The sequence below is a fragment of the Vanessa cardui genome, chromosome 26 (assembly GCF_905220365.1).
Source record: "Vanessa cardui chromosome 26, ilVanCard2.1, whole genome shotgun sequence".
In the NCBI taxonomy this organism is placed as follows: domain Eukaryota; kingdom Metazoa; phylum Arthropoda; class Insecta; order Lepidoptera; family Nymphalidae; genus Vanessa; species Vanessa cardui.
In genome coordinates, this window is record NC_061148.1 from 7,797,588 (window position 1) to 7,814,821 (window position 17,234).

Genomic DNA, 17,234 nt, shown 5'->3' on the forward strand with positions numbered 1-17,234 from the left:
GTCGAAGAAAAAGGAAAATAGACACGTATTGACGTACAAGCGATAAACACTAAGAAACTGCTTGGAAATTAAATAAAGATTTTTTTTTAAATTTACCATAACCGGTAGAGATTGATGCAATCCCGTTAAGTAGATGCTACCTATTTATTTCTTATTCTATGACTACACACGACTACTTAGTATTGTTGTAATCCGATTTGAAAGACGAGTAAGCCGGTGTTATTACAGGTCAAGGGTTATCTTTGTTTCTCAGGTATCGTATAAGCACACATAAATATATCCTGTAGATATTTGATTATATTACATTAAATACTTTTTGGATACATATTATACCTCTTCTGTGATCTAAAATATTAGGAGATTTGTTTATTCCATTACACTGCAAGTGGCAGGTATTTAAAGTATCAATTTATAATAACGTTAGATATTTTGACACAGTAAAATACACTTTATATTCATATACAAATGGTGCCAAGTCGAGTGTCATTGCGTTCGTATACTATTTACGTTTTATCCATTTAAGCTAGAACTTTACAAACCTATGGGAGAAAAATAAAAATACATTTTGCTTCCTCTATTATAAAAATATATAAGAGTTTGAGTATCTAATTAATTTTGTACTGGATTTTATTTAACCACGACACAAACAAATGCAGTTTAATCATAATATTTACAACGACGTTGTATTATAATCGTATACAATATTATTATAGTACTGAGTTATCGTGCTATTGATAACAAATGCATTTATCTATTATTACATTAAAAACGTTATAAAACAGACTGATTCGTACCATGTCTGCTAACGAAGTTATACATTTATCGATATTATCTATCGATACAGCTATCGTCCTTCACTAATCGTACCCACACAGTAACAATGTACTGTGAGATGCTATACAGTATATTCGGAACGCTCAGAAAGTAAAGCGTCGGAAATCGGGAGTTTGAAAGTAGTCTCAGTACTGTTTGCGAGCGCGGCGGAACAGTCGTGTGACAATCGCCCGGTAGGTGCCCGCCAACCTTTAAATTAAAAAAAGTTATAAATGCGTTCCAATTTTGAATAAGAAAAATTTGTGGAGATATAAAACCTTTTTTTATTTAATTTTATTTCTTGTGTCAAGTGCTGTGTTATATAGTTTATCTGTGCATTTTGTGTTGGATGTTTAGATATATAGTTTGAGTTGGTTTTATTGCGAAAACGAAAATAACTTCGGTGCGGTAAGAAATTATTTTAGAATAGATGCAGCGGCCGCGTACGAAAATATTTTATGGCCAGAGATGGTTTATTACTTACAATGAAATGCTATAGTAATAAAATATTTTTATGATAGACATATACGATAATATATTAAACCTATAAATTATAAACTTCGGATAGCCTTCTAATATGTTGTTGCTAGATAAATGCCTCAATAAGAAATTTTTATTATTATTTTTTTTTAAATTTATTTACTAGCAATGGTCAGTATACTAAGCTAAGTTAAAATTAAAAAAAAAAAAACTTTATATAATTTTATCTGGCGTGGGTATTTTTTTTTGTGGTTTTCAGATGACCTAAAAAAACTAGATATTTATTTTAGATCGAGATAAGCCGTGATTTCTGTGTGAAAGTTTTTTATCGTTAGTCTGAAAATTTCTTTATTTGAGCACTAAGATGCTATCTATCCATCCTAAATTTCACTAATCAGATAACAGTCCTGAAGTGTTTGACTTGGTGATTTAAAAAAAAAAATGTAAACTCATACAATATTACACTGCCAATTTTTTGTATTCATTTTGATTTTGATAAAACTTTAGTACTTATTCAGTAACAAAATTATTTGTGAGGTATGAACAACTATAGAATTATTGTATAAGTTATTTAAGTATGTTAAAATAAATTATTATTTAAACAATTTTATTTGTTACCCCGAGGATGAATTAAGTTAAACCATAGCCTATATAGCATTAAAAAGTAATATCTTCAAATGACATTACTTCTGTTGACATTTATTCGGCTTTTATTTTTTTTATCAGCTTTTACGAACTATTTTCTTTTTAATAAATTAGAAATTAGAATAGAATAGAAATGCTTGATTTACCAGACACTATGTGAAGTATAAGAAAAAAAAATAATAGAGCCTCATTCTTCCACGTGCTCTTCAAATCTTCGCAAAGCTTCTCCACTATATTAAGTTTTTAATTTTAATTAATACATATATAGTAAATAGTTATGGATTGAAAGAAAAAGTTTCCATTGTTCTTTTACTTCTTTTGAAAATCCACATAGAGACTTAAGTCGTTAAACTTTTATTATATATTATATATGTATACATAATCAAGGTTATGTACCATATGGCTCTGCCTGACTAATATCTTGACCGGAATTTTAGATTAAACTTACGATAAGAGCTCTGAAATAACATTAAGAGTTATTCAAAATAACTTTATTACTATTAAAATAAACTAGAGTCCCTCAGGCGAAAATTTTATTCAAAAGATTTTTAGGACACTCGTACCTTTTTTTCTCTATCTAAAATTAATTATTTGTTAAACTGTAATAATTAAGTAAAGTTCAGTGTAGTGCAATCATGACTCTTCTTTAATCCTCCAGTTCTTCAAAATGAGACCGTAACCGATTCTTGATGTGTAGCTATCGTATTATAATTACTAATAAGATATCCAGTACGAGTTCGAGACTTATTTCATAAAGTAATAGTAATTTTATTGTATGAAAATAAAAAATAAAACAATATTGAATATCGTATTACACTATTGACTTCTATAGACTAGAACTGTCTTACATCTCACTCCAATTTTTCCTGTCTTGAGCGAATTCTTAAGAGTGAGATTATTCCAGCCTTCTATAGACTAGAACTGTCCTTATATCTCACTGCACTTTTTCCTGTCTTGAGCTAATTCTTAAGAGTGAGAAGGAGAAGACCTCTATCGAGAGGTCCTTATATATAAAGAACACAAAGATATTATTATTATCACTAAGGAATTAAAGAGGCTTAAATAAATGAAAATAGACTACACTGACAGGATAACATTGACATTAAAAACTCTTTGGTTGAAAAAATGTGCGTACGCTAAAAGTTATACTTCTGCCTACTAGAGTTTTCCACCAACCCGCATTGGAACAGCGAGGTGGAATATGTTCCAAACCTTCTCCTCAAAGGGAAAGAAGGCCAGCAGTGGGAATTTACAGGCTGTTGTTGTTGTTGTTGTTGTTGTTGTAATAGAGTTCGATGCGTAACTATAAAGTACTTTTAGTATTCATTTAGCTTTCTTTCGTGGCTAACTTCGTAGTATTGTTCGAAAATAAACAATTTATCGTTGTTAACACAAATTTCTATAAAAAAAAATATCCCGCTGTGTTTCTTCCCCGTTCTTTTCAGTTTATAATCAATAAGAAAGTGTAATACTTTAACGTAAAATAAAAGTATTAGCTTGTCATTTCCGTTTCACGGTAAAATTAATACAAAACTAATAAAAAAAAACTGCCCACGTTTCAGTCCACTATAAAGTTTCGAATAAAATAAAATGTATTGTTAAAAAAATACATTATTATTTTAATGAAGGCGTTTTAAATTTTTATAATAATTAAATTTATCATTGAATTTTACCTACTCTGAAAAAAAACGTGGTCTTATCTTCAAAGCTTACGCGGAAAGATAAAACAGAACTAATTAAGAAAAAATTTAATTTAAATAATTTTACCGAATTTTATACATTGACGTAACCAGTTATAAAAGAAATGATTAGGTCATTTCTAGTATTTCCGTGTCTGTGGGTTTTTATGAATGGAATCGAATGACTGTTTCATTCACAATGTCATTCGTGTTAAATGAAATGATTGATTGAATTTAAAATTCACTGCGAGTGATTCTTTTCATGACATGACATTTCTTTTTTTTAAATTTTTTATTTAGTCTGCCTAGGATATATCAAATTGTACCTACGCGTTTTTGTCAAATGACAATTCAAAGGTGTAAGAGGTGATTGACTTTTTCATTTCTTGTTAGTCTAGTATATTTGATATCAAAATAATAACGTAAGAAAATGTACATTGTTAAAATGTCTCCACAGTACGATATATATACCTATGTAGAGCGATAGATATTTTTATTTAATTAAATGTGACTTTATCTTCACTATGACTAAAGGAGTTTTACTCTATGACGTTTCAATTTCGATTTGATAACATAAATAATTATAATCAATTTATGTAACGGTTATAAATTAATTTTAAAGCCAGTAAAATGTCCAGGTGTTGATATATTTTTTTACAATGGCAACACCATAAAACGTTAAAAAAATACCTCGTTGTGCGTACGTGAATAAGATCACGTGAAACCGTAAATCCGATCTTCAATCAAAATTTATCAGATGCGTAAAATTATCTTCAAAATATGCAAGATATGTCCTAAGATGTCACAATCTTTGATGGGGATATTTGTAGTTATTTTTTGGTTACTTATATCTAATGTATACCCTATATTAATGTAGAATTTCATCCAAATCCATTCAGCTGTTTTTTCGTGAAAGAGTAACAAACATACTTACGTCCATCACCACAATATTTAGCATTTACAATATTATTAGGATGTAGGATTTGTTCCTAAGTTAAAAAAGGCAATATACATGAGTTATTAGTTAACTAAATTTAAAAAATATATTGTATACATAAAAAAAAAGTAGAATAATATGAAACCTCTTTAGTAATTTATATCTATAGGAACATGCAAATACACGCGTCCATATTACGCAATTAGCAGATTATGTGCATTTATTTGCATAATTCCTCGCCTTGACATTCAATATTACTCAAGCTCTATGAGTAATAGCATCATTGTTTTATTAACTAACCAAATGCCATAAATCAATACTCCTCACGTAATATGGAATACGTTTCGAGTAAAACTATTTTTCGAACGAAATGTCAGATGCATAAAATTTTGCCACCATTTTATTTGTCAAAGTGACATTTATATTTTTAAACAAATATCGAATGGGAAGTTTTTTTTTTTAGAAATACACAATATAATATAATAGCACTGATCTAGTGCTCTTATTCCCAAATATATGTCAATCATAATCGTACGCAGTCGTTTTTGAGTAATCGATATTCTTATCGCAATCTCATTGATAAGTATTAGATTGACTATGGAAATCAATTTGTGACTTGTAGATAGTAACGTTAGTTCTTCGTTCTATTTTATATTCGCCTTATTGTTACACAAAAATCATTATCTATTTTACAAAATTTTTCTCAACTCAAAGAAATCAATTACAATTATTTTTTTTATTTTTAGTTCATTACTCATTTTATGCTGTTTGTAAGTTATATTAAACATGGACAAAAAATATTGACAAAAAAATACACCTGCACCGTAACAAAAAGGGTACATCCATAATTTAATAATCTGTGCCGCCCACAGACGCAAAAAGAGGCAATTTGGCCGCAAGATCATTTCTTTTGCCTGGTATTTGAATATGATTAAAAATAAGAAAAAGTAATGATATAGTAATACGATTATTATTATAAATAAACATTTATAATTTATTTAATGGAGATAATAAGTTTATAATAAATTCTCAACCTTGCTTGATCCTATAAAATAACAATACGTGAAATTACCCTTAAATATGACAGGCCACATTATCTTCTGAATGATTAAGCAATAATTATTATTATTCAAATTCCGATCATAATGGGACCCCTTTTTCAAGGTCCCATCTTCCCCTCTATTTAATTTTGACACCTTTATATTTTTTGTCATTTTCCATTGTTTTCAACCCTTGTTTGCTAAATTCGTTTTCATATTGAATATCAAGGTTAAAAGCTTTTATGTCCCACGGTTGTGAGATATATTTATATATCCTACAAGCTGCTTTGATTAGATTTTATTGAATTATTTTTTGTGCATTTCCCCTGGGAACCCTAAAACTGCAAGGTATTCAATTATCAAACGTCAAAATGGCCTTATGGAAATGACGTATTACGAATGAAAACTGGTTCAAACCGGAATTAGCACTGACATCTACTTAATAGATGAGAAGGTATTGCCCCAGTGACAACTCACTAACCTAAAATTGCGCTATTATATATCAATCAAGATACGTTTCAAGGTATCAAGTACGTCTGTGCAAATAAAGATTAGTACAAACAAATAGGCATACGTCGAAACATTTGCAATGTTCATAATTTTGCTTACAAAAACAAGGATCAATATAGTACGTCACAACTTAGATGTAGCATCGACAACCGTAAAACCGATCACATCCGAATTAAGTACGCTATCCCAAATCGTCAATTTTCTTATGTGAATATGATCTTTACACAAACGTAACAACTTGTAATATTATATGACCTAATATATTTAATTTGACACGTCGATTTAAATGCACTTGCTTTCTCGGGTCGAACTGACGTGAGAATATATAGCGACGAATAGCTTGGAATAGCGCGATAGGGGGCTGTTTCTATTGGTTGTGTAAATCGGCAGTAATCGGTTTTATTGAATTTGCTAATGCTACATCTAAACTGTGTCGTACTATACATAAATATAAGCCAATTCACTTGACATATTAAGTAAATTAAATATTATTACGTCGAAATCAAAAGTGATTGTCTTAAAGGTACCAAGTAACTCTTTGTGTTGTATCTGAATGTGTTATTGTGAGTGCATTCGCTATGTATCTTCAAATCTGTATTACACGATGTGCTAACATAATCTTGTTTGCGAACTAATCGTTCGAGTCACGACAACACATATCAGGAATATAAATAAATATAATTGATAGCCCAGTAGCTAGAACGCGTACATCTTAACTGATGATTGCGGGTTCAAACCTAATCTAGCACCGAATTTTTACGAACTTAATATGCGTTTATAATTCATCTCGAGCTTAGCGGTGCAGGCAAACATCGTAAGGTAACCTGCATGTGTCTAATTTCATTTTTTTGGCACTATGCAGTTCTGCCTTTGTGCAATAAATATAAAAAATATATTTGAAGTTTGACAGCAATTATAAATATATAATACAGCCTAATGGTTTAAGTAGTCATATTAGTATGTAAAATGTTTGTTTTATTATTATAATATTGATAATGATATAAATATTATATTTATACCGTAATCTACATAAATTGTTGACATTAAACAGATGTTTTGCAATGTTTTGTTTAACCGATTAGAATGTAGTAAATATGTATAAACATTATAAACAATCACCAATTAAAATACAAATGTAATCTATTAGGTATATACAAATTTAAAGTTCGAACTAGGTTATTACAATACTTATTACAGCTATAATCATCATCATCAATCAGCATCAGCTAGAAATGGTTGGATAATCACTCCCTGAGAGGGTTTGTGTGAGAGAGAGATAGCAGGTAGAGCATTGTATCGTCTCTTTTTGAGAAAAAGATTTCGAGGTTATTCCAAAGCGCTGTCAAAGTGACACTTTGGATGTCATGACAGTGACATTTCAAGGTCATTTCTTTTGACATTCATTCTCAAACGAGATACGCGTTGAGTAGTTGCGTTTGCGTGAATAACTGGATTAGTCTGTCCTTGTCTATGTATTAACATTAAAAGTTGAAACATCATCATTATGCAAGCAGCATTTAAATATACAAGTACTTTGCATTTCAAATACGAAACTCATATATAGTTTTTTATACTTTTAAATTAGTTTATAAGTAAATTGCGACTCGTCCCGTATCCACACGGGTGCTGACAGTAAATATACTACAGAATGTCTTACAACGTCAACAGTTTTTCAGTGTTTTTTAACTATATTGTCCATATATTATATACAGAAACCTTTTTCTCGAGTCACTCTATCTAATAAAAAAAACCGCATCAAAATCCGCTGTGTAACTTTAAAGATCTAAGTAAAAATATGGACCAACAGCGGTAAGCGACTTTGTTTTATACTATGTGATGACAATTTATTTTAGTCAAGTTTATATCCATTTTAATCCAGTTCGAAATCTGGAATATACTAGTTTGATCCAGACTTAATTGACTATTTTTCAGACACTCTATTTCGTCTGCGAGGCTAATATAGATGTAGCTAATGTTGATTTATCGATGTTTCAAATATAGAATGTGAAGAAAAATAAATATGTTTATACAGTTTTAGCTGCTATGAAGGTGGTTTGCCCTCCTTGGTTTTAGGGTAATGTTATTTAATTGTGTGAATATTTAACGACAAAATAATTTATCAAATCTTACTGTTGATATATGTGCGTTCTCACAAACACACAAAAGATATTCTTTAGCTTTATATATTAATTAGATTATAAAAACAAAATAGTTTGGAAATGTAAGATTAGATTTGATTTTAAAAGTCTATGTGAGGAAAATATATGTTTAATTTCATATTATATACCTTATGAATGTATTTTAGTAACATCAATCAATGTAGTTTTAATACACACTAACAAATGATGTTAATAAGCTTAAAAGTCGTGAGGCAACCTTCATTTGTCAATATCAATGTGATATAAAAAGGGTTTACAAATTGAAAACAATAAAACTGCAACAAAAACCGGTTCAATAAACGAAAATATTTTAGGTTAAAGGCTGTAAGGAGTGAAACTTGCAAAAATTCACTTTCCAGAGACTAAAAAGTAATGACAGACATACCGACATTTCATTGTATTTTAATTGTGCCCAAGTAATTGTTGAGAACGATTTTAATCGACGGAACTGATAGGTATGAAGGATACGACACATTCAGATGTTAACTTGCGTCAAATATGTCTTAGGACTATAAACCTTTATGAATAACTACATGAATTTGCGACTTTACTCACAAAATAATTATAAAACACAAACTTCCAAGCCCCGTCTTACTCCCTTAGGGGTGGATGATAATTTAGTAAAATTCCTTGGCAGATGTCTATACCCTATAAGGAATCTACCTACAATATTACAAATTTGTAAGTGTTGTAGTTTCCGAGATTTCTTAATTAATAAGTAAGCGGTCTTTCAGTTTTCTATATATATAGATATTGTGCAGTTTCCCGATAGACCGAGATGGCCCAGAGGTGAGGACGCACCATAAGTGCACAAGCACAAGCACCACTGAATAATCATGTGCTTAATTTGTGTTTATAATTGATCTCATACTCGGCGGCGAAGGAGAACATCGTGAGGAAACTTGCATGTGTCTAATTTCATAGAAATTCTGCCACATTCATATTACAACCGGCATTGGAACAGCAAACCAAACCTTCTCCTTAAAGGGACAGGTGACCTTAGCTAAGCAGTGGGACGTTTACAGGCTGTTTTTGTTGTTGTCGTTACGATAGACCCGATCGTTAAGATATAAGTGTAATGTAATAGTTATCGCAAGTCTGCTCTTATCTGGACGTAACGATTAGGCTTTTTCTGAAAAAAAATCTAAAATGCAAACAAGATTAAAAGTTAATCGTGTCGAATAACGGTGAACGCGATCGTGAGCGAATCGAAGTACGCACCAAAAAGTTTTCGTAACGGTCGAACAACTCTTGAAGGCATTTTAATACCGTCGATAATTAACTTCATAATCTGGTTTAATACCAAAGACTGGTAGTTCGGTAGACGCATAACGTGAACCTTTAATTAAGATCGCGTCTCTATACTTTATTCTTTTATTGTACACCACACAGAGAAAGTTCAAATAAATGCAACATAGATTTGGCTTAATAAAACATGTGTACAATTTTGGCGACCTTATCGCTACATAGCGATCTTCCAGGCAATTATTTTATTTCAACGCGTCTTATTTTGTTTATGAAATGTCCAATTGATAAGAGGACGCGAATCTATGATTGTGGATTAATAATGGATTACACAGTGACTTAACATTTTGCCAATTAACACTAATATTATAAACGCGAAATGAAGTTTGTCTATCTATGTGTTGCTTTTCATGACCAAACCCTTGAACCGAATTTAATTGGAACTTTGGTTACTTTTATGCATAATATTTGACGACCATCCTCTCAAACTGGATTGAAGCCGCCGGTGACAAGTAATCTATATATTACATAATAGCAAAATACCACTCAATGATTGATTACGAAATGTCAGTAATAATAACAACTACAAACTTGATGTTCACCCTTAAGGGGTAAAACGGTGGTTAGAAGTTGTTTTATAAAATTCGGGTAAAGCCGCAGGTTCGGCTAATATCTTATACTATGATACGACATGGGAACCTTCAAGAAAAGAGAACTCCTTCCTTAAAGGTAATGCACCTGCAAACCCCCGGTGTTGTATATTGGCAGTGGTAATCACTTTCCATAAGGTGAGCTTCCTGCTCGTTTGTTCATCACATAATAAAAGTTATCCTTTTGGGGGTCAAACAAAATTGCTTACTTTTATATTAGATACGACTATCGATTACTGATAACGATAATCTATTAATAATCGAATAATTGTTACACTGTAGGTGGTCAATTGACCTATTCTCGTGTTATTAAATCGTCCTTGACAATCTATCGACTAGGAGATGTAACGAGATAAGAATTTATTGGACATATGTTTGAAATACATAAAATTATATGCTAGAATATGAATACAAAATATTTTTATTTTAATTACAATACAATGTAAAATTTTAAAAAAGGAATGTAATATATTAATTATAAGAATAAAAACTCTTTTGTGTGTTTTGATGAATTAAAAAAAAAGCATTCTTAGGAGGTAAAAACAAGTCTGGCGAAAAAATACATGTCACTGTTTCATTTAAGTTTTTTTTTTAAATATTGAAAGCGTTCTTAATGTTCATTTATTTCCGTTTTACTTATTAAGCATACCTAGCATGACAATGAAATATTAAAAAAAATACAGTTGACAAATTCGAAAAATGTAATCGATTCGAAATCGATTCGACCTATATTATTCGATGTCGTGTATACAAAAACTTGTCCAATACTTCCTGTACACGTTTAACAATTTTAGCGAGTTCAAAGAAAATCGGATGCCTCATTCAGACGGCATTACCATAACCACTCGTACCGGTAGAACGAGATGAAGTAGCGTCAGCACAAAAAAAAACATATTTTTTATATTTAAGAAATGTTTAAGTAAATCCTATGGAACTTTAGTTTATCTCTTGACAAAACTAGACAAGAATTCGTTCAATCATAAAACAATCTATTATATAAATAGTTATCTATAAGTAGTACAATTAATAGCTTATATACACACATCAACATTGTCTAGGGATATTTTGAATTTACTCAATTATTTCAAAATTTATTAAAGATAACATGCAACATGTTTATATTTTTATAAAGCCCATTTATCTGACTATACTCCAGAATAAAAAATAAATCATATTATTTTGCGTAAAAAATTTTATCCTTAAATAAAGAAAAATCGTAAAATAATGGTAAAACTAACAATTAATGTTTGTCTCAAGAAAATGTGAAAAATGTAGAAAAGTTATTGTTTTTAACAGTCATATGAAAAATCAGTAGTCTGTAAAACTATCCAGGACATTTATATATAACGTCCTGCAACAATTTTTCATACTTTGGATTAAGTTATCCAAGTCTTGCTGCGGTATATTGTCCCAGGTCCGACTAAGATGCAAAAAAGTGGCTCATCCGTCGCAATATTTGCAGGAAAATTCCTCGAAGCCCTTCTTTGGAGTATGGCCCACGCGTGCTCTATGGGGTTTAGGTCAGGTGATTGAGTGGGACAGCCTAAGACCGATACGTCTTGTTCCTACAACCATTTCGTCACCACTCCCGCTGTGTGCGGACGGGTGCTATCGTGCATGAGCGTGAATTCTTGGCCCATTTTTAGTCTATGGGGCTAAATTATTGGCACAAGCATCTCGTTACGACATTTTTTGGCCGCCATGGTGTTTCTGATCCAAACGAGGTCTGTTCTTCCACCAAGATAAATTCTCGCCCAAACCATAATTATGCCGCCGTGGTATGAATGGACTTTCTGAAGATGTTGCAGACGGCTATCATGACCAGGGGATCGCCAAACACATACGCTACGTGTATCGGGATGGAAACCCAACCGGGATATATCGGTAAACAGCACTACAGACCACTGGTTATCATCCGAGAGCAAATTTACACGAACCCACTCTAGTCGTCGTCCACGATTTCCTCGGCGTAGTGCTGGAGTACGAAACGGCCTGCGAGTATGAAGGTTAGCTTGATGCAGCCTTCTCCTTACAGTTTGGTCACTCACAAGCAACTGGCCCTCTGGCTGGAGCCTCTGAACCAATTGAAGTGCCGTAACATTTGGTTCTCTTTTCGCGGCAACTTGCAAATATCGGTCTTGTCGTTGATCGGTTATGCGCTTCCCACCTGGATATCTTTCAGTCACTTCACCAGTAGCACGGTAGCGTGACCATAACCTAGATATGACGTTTTATCTTGTTCCAATCTCCTCAGCAATTCTCTGTTGAGTAGCCCCAGCTTGGAGCATGCCTCTTGCCCTTAGCATTTCTTCTCTCGTTAAATGGCACCGCTGCATGATGCACACAATAGGTTTAACTCGAAATTAATCGATAACTTGTTATAAAACTTAAATTTGACACAAAAAAATATCTTAATATGACGGTAGGTAAACGTAACCTTCGGCCATCGCTACCATTATGTCACGTAAAAATTTTATTTTTATTTATTTTTTTCAAATTCAAATTTAGAATCGTCCAAGAAGGTTTACAAAATAGTCTTTCATCAAAAGATTTTAAAACCGGATATGATTTTTTGAGTTTAAGAATTTTATACAAAATATCCCTAGACGGTGTTGATGTGTATATTATCTGAAATAAAGCTAGATTACAAAGTTAACATTGTAGACTTCATATCAGATATTATAAAAAAATATTTTACTTTGGACATCTAGTTTCTACATTAATTTATTAACGTTGACAATTCCGTAATATCGTTCCAAGTATAAATTAGTGATTTTTAAAAATAGCATGTTTTTTCTGACGCTACAATATTCACGGCAAAAACTTGACTTATAAGCCTTAAATTTTTTTTCTCTCGCTTTTTATTTATGCGAACGTCGAATATATACAACCTGCTTAATATATGCATTTCTGCAAACAGAATAACTAAACATAAGTTCTGTATAAAAACCTGAGATAATTAAGTTTTTTTTAATAGTATTTTCCCTTAGCCCTCCTAACTAAATTACATTCGAAGGAATTGATTGGAATACATAATGATTTTATACTTTTTTATTATTTTACTAGCGACCCGGCTACTCACGGGTGCAATACTGATCCTAAATATAACAGTTTAATTTAAATGCCTTACTCAAAATTCCAATTTGAACACATAGTACACTATAGCATAGTAGTACTATAGCATCTGTGGCGGATTTACAAATCTGCCGCTAGTAGGCTAGTAGGCTATTCAATTTTTGTAGCCCCTACCTTTCTTTGCAACATTTATGATTTGTGTTCTATCGTCCTCATTACATCGGTATTTTCCGTTATTAGTATGATTAAAAACTAGGTGATATTTCTGTCAGTTACTAGATCATTTTTCCAACCCGCTATGTAGTGACGGGTATACGGATGTGATATGTATACATATAAGTAGTTTTTTTTTTAAATTTCTGTAAGAAATAGCAGATTTGGGCTAAATTTGCCGCCCCTCTAAATCTTCCGCCCTAGGCTCCAGCCTACTTAGGCTATTGATAAATGTGCCACTGCGTAGCATTCCTTAGAATATATTTCCACAGTAACTTTTTTAAGGGGGATAAAATATTGGAACCGAAATAGCATGATTAGAAGATGATTGCGGGTTCAAATCCAGGCAAGCACCTTTGAATTATCATGAGTAAACTTGCATGTATCTATTAATCCACAATTCTTCTTGATTGTGAGATATTAGCCCAGCAGTGGGAAATATACAGACTGTTAAGGTACGTTACTTTACGTGAATATTTCTGCTATATTACGAGCGTTTCAGTATTATTCGCACTGACAGCGCGATTACTTTGTACGGTATCGATACGTTATCACTATTGCGTCAATGCCACGCTATAATAGAGCTGATTGACCAGCGGTGTAGTGGTTGATTATTCAAGAGTCTACAGTTCGATTACCGCTCTGTTTTTTTATGATCATAAACTTTAACTCGTATTAAGATTATGACAATTGTCTAATTATATCAGAAATTATTAAGGCTTCCTGATTAAGTTTACCTAGATAGCATAAGAAAATCTAAGCATAAGAAAGTATGTACGTCTGTTGCTTTTTCACTACTAAACCGCTGAACCAAATTTGTTGAAATTTGGTGTGAAGCAAGCTTAAACACCAAGAAAGTAGATAGGCTACTTTTTTGCCTGGCACATGACAACCAACATTCTAAAACGCGGGCGAAACCACGGGTACTGATTACAAATAATTATGATAAGATACGCAGATTTGAACTTATGATCTCCAGTTAAAATCTATTCGTTGAGTCATTGCGTTCTTACATAGTTATGGGTTGTGTATAAATATTAATTATCACATATACATATATAATTACGTTGAATGACTATATTTAGTCTTATCTTTTTATCGTTAAACTATTTTAAGCTTCAAAGTTGATTATATAAATGTCCATTTAAGATTTCCAATACTATTCAGCAAAAAACACTATGTACATCACTTTTAAAACGTCGTAAGTCGACTAGGTAGCATGCAATTTTGATACGTATATCCTTTTAATGCTATTATTATTATAGTCAGTGTCGTATATCACTTTATGACATTTCTTCATTGACTTCAGCGATGAATTTAGAGGTTGTTCTAGAAGAATCTCTGTTGACTTAATAGATTGTAAAAAAACCATAATATAATCTTAACATTATTTTCAATGCATTTATACACAACTATATGAAAATCCGGCTTCTCTAGGATAAAATTAATAAAACTAAACAAATACCGTAGCCCTGTACGAAATTATTATTTGGAATACAATTTTTGAACGCACCCGTAAAAATCAAACATGGTCGTCCGTTGAACTGTCATGCCATTGATGTTCATGGATTTGATATAAAAATATCTCGATTATACGAATTTTGCTCATATATATTATCTATATCTTTAATTATAGATTTCGCTCGGGTCTATCGTAGATCTGAAATTATTAATATCATAATTATAGCAGTTTTTTTGTATATCGATGAAACAAAACTTGTAAGTAGACATACTGGAAGTTTCGATAGTTTGTCATCATTTTACAGATTAAAAATCACAGCTGACTGCATCACTACAATAAAAAACCGAAATAATAGTTTTCTAAGGTAAAAAGCCGTGACACAATGAGTGACAACTTACCGGCGTCGGATTATACTTATTCAAATATCGAACACTGCCACCCTAACGTTCAAAATTAATTACGCCCTGCCCATAAGGTGCGTGATAGACCTCAATTCACTCCCTCACGGTGTCCTAACGAGCGTCTATACCCTTGGGATTAGCATAGACATTGGGCATTTCTGATACCTATATTCTATCTCATCATACTTTTGAAATCATTTTCAAGATCACTAAAACCAACAGCTTAATATATGATTTGAATGTATGTAAATAGAACTATCATCAAATAACTAAGTGTTAAATTATAAATGCCCATTGTGAGGTCTTTGATTTGGAGGTGAAGGTACCTTTAACGTATGTGTCAGATTTACATCCGACACATGCAGGTTTCCTCACGACGATCATGTCAAAGCTGAGCACGAGATGAATTATGGATATATATGTGTATATAAAACTTTACCTATAGAACACAAACCATCCCCACTTTTTATCGAGGGGTAAATTAAAAAACCTAAACATTAAACAACCTGCATACCAAATTTAATCGAAATCGGTTTAATCTTAAGCGTGCAGAGGTCAAATCAATCAGACTACAGTTGATCTTTAATATATAAATTACATAAATATAAGTAGGTCTATTATCTAAAGTAGTTGTAATAACTATGTACTATAAAGTATATGAGAATTATTTCAATTATAAAGATGTTTCCACACTATTTAATACGTGTGGATGTTTTTCTATAATTTACTTCGTGAAATGACTGTACTGTGACACGTTATTTTGATACTTGTATCAACTACATTTTATGAGTATAAAAGTCTGTGTCGTATTTTACATTCTGAAATTTGATGCCATTCTTCTGTGTTTTGTGGTGAGTGCTAGTGTTACTGAATGTCTACAGATTCTAAATCAATGTTTAAATTGAGTTCTTTGATTATATTTATACTAGCGACACGCCACAGCATCGCACGGGTGCAATATATTAGTAATAGGTGATCTGACCAACAAGCAGAATCCGTTGCATAATTTTAATGATATTATAATGATATACCTACACAGGGACAGACAGCGGTAAGCGACTTTGTTTTATACTATGTAATGATACATTTATATGAACATACTTAAATATCAATATGGATTATGGATACATTAAGATAAAAAGACTTCGATAACAAAATTTACTTCTAAAGCTGATTTTTTGAGAATCTCTTCAGACGACTTATTTCGTGTGCAATTAAGTAAAAAACACACAAACACACGAACGTTCCCATGTATATTTTTAACGATAAAGTATTTTTTAATCAAAATTCAATAACTTGTTACTAATCAAAAACATTTGTTATGAAAATACCTTAAGAGAAATGACGCCCTAAATTATATGATCAAAGATGAATATTGGAAATGGTATCATCGTTACGTTAATATAAAGTCGACAATGAGATTGCATGTTTGTTACGTTGTAACGTCCTAACTAGGACAAAAAAAATAGAATTTATAAAATATACATGAATTTATGTAATAAAATAGTAAAATTTAAACATTCGCAAAAAGTGTTTTTTTTTAAATAGAATTACTTTTATTAACTTAGAAATCTTATTTATTTATTCATAGACAGACAAAAAGAATACAATCACAATATACATTAATTACCCAGTTTGGAGCTAGATTATATATCTAAGAATGTACAACAGTAAAATACTATAAATTAAAATTAAAACTATTAAAATATTCTTATGCTTATTTTGTATATTTTTTTAAAGTATTATTTTTTAAGTATAGATTTTCTTACGAATACCACTTCCATTATTAACAATTCCGTGGTAAAAGTAATTGTGAAACAGTAGCCTCAGGTCAGTATTACTCGATATCGAGATAGAGAGCTCTTTGAGAAAATAACTGATTCATCTCGTATTGATTGAAATAATTATATGATGAATTGACTTTA

At 31.4% G+C, this 17,234-nt stretch overlaps 1 protein-coding gene across 2 annotated transcripts in view; it reads left to right on the forward strand.

The window, feature by feature from the left end:
- The first annotated feature begins 876 nt into the window (after positions 1-876).
- Positions 877-17,234, forward strand: part of LOC124540719 (limbic system-associated membrane protein-like) — a 167,106-nt gene continuing 150,748 nt past the window's right edge. Inside the window, exon 1 of one of the 2 annotated variants that reach the window (XM_047118401.1) lies at positions 877-1,007. The gene's annotated coding sequence lies outside the window, so the exon portion shown is untranslated. Of the gene's footprint in view, positions 1,008-1,091; positions 1,222-17,234 lie in introns of those variants that run through there. The other variant, XM_047118402.1, reaches the window with a different exon arrangement.